This window comes from Pinus tabuliformis, chromosome 5_2 (assembly GCF_031772625.1).
Source record: "Pinus tabuliformis cultivar Carrire ecotype Pingquan chromosome 5_2, CPIR1, whole genome shotgun sequence".
Classification (NCBI taxonomy): domain Eukaryota; kingdom Viridiplantae; phylum Streptophyta; class Pinopsida; order Pinales; family Pinaceae; genus Pinus; species Pinus tabuliformis.
The window spans coordinates 959,509,223-959,514,964 of record NC_142306.1 but is presented as its reverse complement, the minus strand read 5'-3'; positions in this window follow the sequence as shown (position 1 = coordinate 959,514,964).

Genomic DNA, 5,742 nt, shown 5'->3' with positions numbered 1-5,742 from the left:
GCTTAGGAACAACTAGGGACTACGAATCCAATGGAATTGTAGTCTTCACCAATTCTTCAATAGATGTAAGAATATAATGTTTGTTTACATAGAGTTTGATATATATTTTCCTAGTCAATTTTACATTCAATTTCTGATCTACGAATTAGAACAATGGAAAATACCCATCTATAAACAAATTATTGAAAGTTAAATGTCACACAATGAACTGTTAGTTGTGTTCCACAACAAGTGAAATGTTGTTTAATGAACTGTTAGTTATATTCAGTGGAATAGTGAAACATTTGTAGATTTTATTATGCAAATGTCTCTCTATTATGATATAACCTGATTTCCCAAATAGAAGCCCTCATCACTTTATAATTATTTTATCCAGGGATACATATAATATAACTAAATATCATTGATTGGTGAGGCAAGCGTCATGTTAGATGCTATTTTGGAAACTATTATTTATATGGTTGGAATAATGAAATATTTGTTGATTTTATTTTGCAACTGTCTTTTCATTCTAATATAACTTGATTGTGTAAATAGAAAATTTACACTTGATTTATGACTATTTAGGAGAGTAATTATTTATGGGAAGATATATATCATTATGAATAAGAGAATTTATAAGTAAGAAGAATGTTTTGTTTTTGTTTGTTTTTTTATATATATAAGATAAGATATATTATATGACTGCAAAAAACACATTTACAATACTAATAATTTGTGAAAATGGATAATTTGAAATAAGTTTAAATAACTGATTTCAGATTATCATTTAATTCTCAATAAATTTCCCAAGTCCAAGGAGTGTGGGGAGCATTGGTGTTGGGGATGTGTCTTTCTAGGACACTAGAATAAAGTAGGACTAGGAATAATACTTATTCATTCTTTTGCCAACATATTTATAGGACCATGATATGAGCTTTAGCATATTTAGTTAACATTAAATTCATCAAGATTCACATAAACCTTAAGACTAACCTCTTTAATCAAGGGCTTATTGACTTTGTCTCAAATCTTCAGTTAAGCTTAATCTAATTATTAGTAGGTGCTTCCTTTAATCACAATCCAAATACTTACAAATTCAACAGGGGAGAGGCTAGACATATAGTCAACAATAGCATCTCTAACATTGAAACACTTCTCTCCTCAAACATGTTAAATGCATTCCTATAATCTACCTTTGATACACAAACCTAGGGAAAATGATGGATAGATATAAAGGTGAAATGTTGCAATATCTAAGATGCTAAATTTTTGTGACAGAATTAGGAGTGAGTGACAGAAACACTTAAGATGAGATGTTGTCAAAACTAGCTACTCAATTAATACATGTTTTAAAAAGGAGATGAGGAAGTAGTGTTAAATCTACCAAAACTTATAATACTTATAACCTTATAGTAGTTATTTACTACATTTAACTCAGTGAACCAAATAACAACCATGTATAAAGTAGTTGTTAGGAACCAAAAACTGCCAGTTTGAAGTGCTATATCGGTTTTCCTTTGGCCATTCATTTTGAAAATGAAAACACCTAGGTAATCCCATTTGAATAATAGATATGATTCTAGCTATAATTAAAAATAAAATAATAATAAAATATGTTGGCATGAAGACTAGTAACTACTTTTTGTTGGCAACTCTATCTAACCATGCCATGAGATCGATGCAAACTAATTTTCAACTTCGCCTAGGAATCATCTTGGACTTGAATTACTTGCATTAACTATAATGGAATGAATATTCTAAAATGGTGGGAAAGAAATTGGCACTTTACATGGATAAAAAAAAAATGCCAAAAAATGACGAGTTCGATCTCTCCACTTGAAACAAACAATTGACAATAATGTTTCCAAAAGGAAGTAAAATTGGACTCCTCCCCACTTGCCATGCTAACCATCTTCCTAATACTTAGAATGTATTCCATGATAGAATTTGATTTTAGATATTTATTTTTCATCATTCTCCCATAAAGTTCTTGATCAAACTTTTTATGGCCAAGGAATTTGCAAAAAAGAAATATATTATTCATTTTATTGAATTTGTTTTTTACAAGGACCAGAAAACCCATTAAACATGGTTGAAAAATGGACATTATGGATTGAAGTTTTTTGTTATCCTAATCTAGGAATAGTGGTGATTACATGTGTTATACAAAATTGTGACGAACAAAGTCCTCCAAAGGAAAAGGGATGTACTTAGAAGGACAACAAACAATGAAGCATATTATATTGCACTGATAGAAGGCTTAGGAATAGCTAGGGAGTATGGATCTAATGGAATTGTAGTCTTCACCAATTCTGAACTTGTGTGCAACTAGATGAAAGGCATGTACCAAGTCAAAAAGGAGAAGTTAAAACAACTACATAGAGAAGCAAAAATTATTGCTAGTCAATTTCAATCATTTAGCATAAGTCATTGTGCAAATGTTAATAGAATGTCTAGTGATATATTGTATGGGGCAATTCCAATTCAAGATTTGTGTGTGAAAGATGAATTGGTGTCAAGAACCACTCCATAAAAAATTATTGATAGGCATTGTAAGATATCTCTAACGTGTGTGTTTTTTAGCAATAAATGTGGTGGCTTTAATGATCATATGTTTCTTTAAATACTATACTATGTGTACTTGCACTATGTAATCACAACTTGGTGAATTATTCGATGAATTATTGGGGTGACAAGTTTCAGAAAACTTTGTATTTAATTCTCAAGCTGGGCACTTTAGAATTTGTGTTTTTAGTCTTGATTATATTTGAAATGAAGAATTTGCACCAAATAATTTTGAAGAAACCTCTAGATAGTTTCTTATTAATTTTTTGAATTCTTGATCTTTTTAAATAATAATTTTAAAGAATTTTAAATGCATGAGGTAACTTGGTTTTTTTTTAAGATTATATATATATGGATCAAGGGTCTAGATCATCGCACGAGCAGTCACCACCTAATTGTTCAAGGCATAAACGAGATAGAGCATCAATTGAGTCTTGAGCATCCAATAGAGGGCGACTTTCTATGCATGCCGACGAGATTGGTCATAGATTGAGGAGAGTATCAAATGAATCAGGGGAGGGCCATCATTCGTTACATCATCATCGCGGTATATATATTTTTATGTGCAAACTTAAATGATATCCATAGAATCATACATACATACATATTGAATTGATTTTTGCCAATTTAGCTTTATTAATTTATAATAAATTCCATATTTTTTAGGAGCATCTCTCACTAGGTTGATGAGAGTATCAGATCAATCAATGGAGGACCATCGTTCACATCATCGTGGTATATATATATGTGTGTGTGTGTGTATGTGTGCATTTACTTAAATGATAAATTGGTAAAATCATATGTACACACATTAAATATATTTTTGTCAAATTAACTTAATTAATTTATAATTTCTATCACTACTACATATGGGTGGAAATTCCGACGACGAAATTTTATGGAATGGCTAAAATCAGAAAACATGTCGAAAGTTAAATGATTTTTTTTTCCTAAAATCCTGAAGACCGTTGAATATCCAACAAGAGTTCTTTAATGGTTGAATATTCGACCCAAATGTCCTATCCCATCGATTATCCGACATTTTCCTACAATCCCTCATCTCATCGAATAACCAACGTAAGTTCGTTTACCATCAGATATTCGATGCTATATCCAATATTAAATGTGTTGTCCAATTTCCTACAAATGGAAAATAATCGTTGCATAACATTCAATTTCACCATTAATGGCTTTTTGTGCTAACAACGTCTAATATGGGATTACTTTACGTTGATCAATTTGACTAATTAAAATAAATATAACATATATATATATATATATATATATATATATATATATATAAAGTTATTAAATATATTATTATAATTACAATATATATATGTGTGTGTGGAGGGCCTAACATCATATAACTTTGACATAGTTGCTATATATATTAGTTGTGATTATTTTGAAAGGTTGCAAACTTATTTTGAGATTAATTTTGAACGAAATCATCGCTAAAATTTTGGTGACAAAAAATGTCACATAACGTTCCTCAAGGAAACCAACGATATGTGGGATCGACATCAAGAGCTCTTGAAGATGGAAAATGTTATTTCCCTTGTAGAAATTGCAAGGGCTTGAGGCCAAGGAGAATTCTAATAAAATCAGCTAAAAAGCATTGTAGAGACTATGGACACGCTGAAGGCGGACATGAATATCATCCATTTGTAAGTTATTTATTATATGTATTTGTATTGTAGATTGTTTTTGTAAATGTTTATATGTATATTGTATTTTAGATTGTATGTATTTGTATTGTAAATTGTATTATCTTTCTATTGTAAATGTATTTTATAATATTCTTTTGGGAGGTGTTTGAACTATGTTGTCATCTTGATGTGGACTAGAAATATTATTTGATTATTTTTGTTAGGGTCATTTAAGGGGTTAGGTCGAGTTAGGGGTTAATTAATTTATGGGCTTAGGGATAAGGGGTTATTATTTAAGGGTTTAGGGGTTAGGGGTTAAGGGCTTAGGGGTTAGGGGTTTAAGGGCTTAGGGGAATGGGGTTAAGGTGTTAGGGGGTTAATTTGGACCTAGAGGATTTAGAGGTTAATCATGGGTTTTTATGGAGAATTATATATATATATATATATATATATATAATGAAAAATATGGCATTACAATGATGAATGCAAAATAAGATCAATATGTTTTTTATTATGGTCGTGACTATATATCTCAGAAAGTGTCTCACTTCCTACATGTCAAGAAAAGTAACATCTTTCTTATATTTTTTCAACATATTCTTAAATATCTTGATAAATTGCACAAGCATCATCATTGATTTGTTGTCTTTGTTTCTTGGTCTAACCTAAGTTGTCTTTCTCTTTGTCTTTGTTGTCTTTGTTTTCCTTATATATTATATTTGTAAATTGTTGTTATATATATGTTTCAATATTTTCTATATATACTCATATTACTTTATTAATTGTAATTGTATAGTATCGACCCCATAGGTAATTTCTTAACGAGGAAGAGATGGTTGTAGTACAGGCACCTGTTCAAGAACATCAAGCGATTAATATTGAGGATCAATCTAATGATCCTATAGAAGAAGATAATGATGTTGATAACATAGTTGAAGAAGATGGGACAAATAGATTGATCCACGATAACTAGTATGATGACTATGCTTTTGATTCACCTGTACTTGAGATGGAAACTAAACCTCTTTATAAGGCTCAAAAACATCTCCTCTCTGCTCTATTATTGTTGGTCAACTTAAAGGTGGTGAATGGTTTGCCAAACACATGTGTGATACAACTCCTAAGGTATGTAATATATTTTGTGACATTTAGTACTATATACATGATAAAACAATTATTTGTGTATGTTGTTTTTAATGTTAGTACATTGATATGCATTATTTCATTAATTTCTAACATTTGTATGCAATATGTGCGATTAATATTGTCCAGTACATCAATCAATACTCTTTTTTTTATGTTGTAAATTATTAGGTAAATGTTTGTTACTATAGTCAAATGTTTTACCTTGTTTGTACCGATATTTACATGTTGTTATGAAATATATTGGAATGGAGTCTCAAGTTATTCATGCATTCCCTAATGATGATAATCGCTACTATAAAGTACATATGTTGAAAGACAAATGCCCAAAATGTGACGAGAGTAGATACCAAACTGATAAAGTAACAAAAAAGGTGCCTCGCAAGGTTATTCATTATAT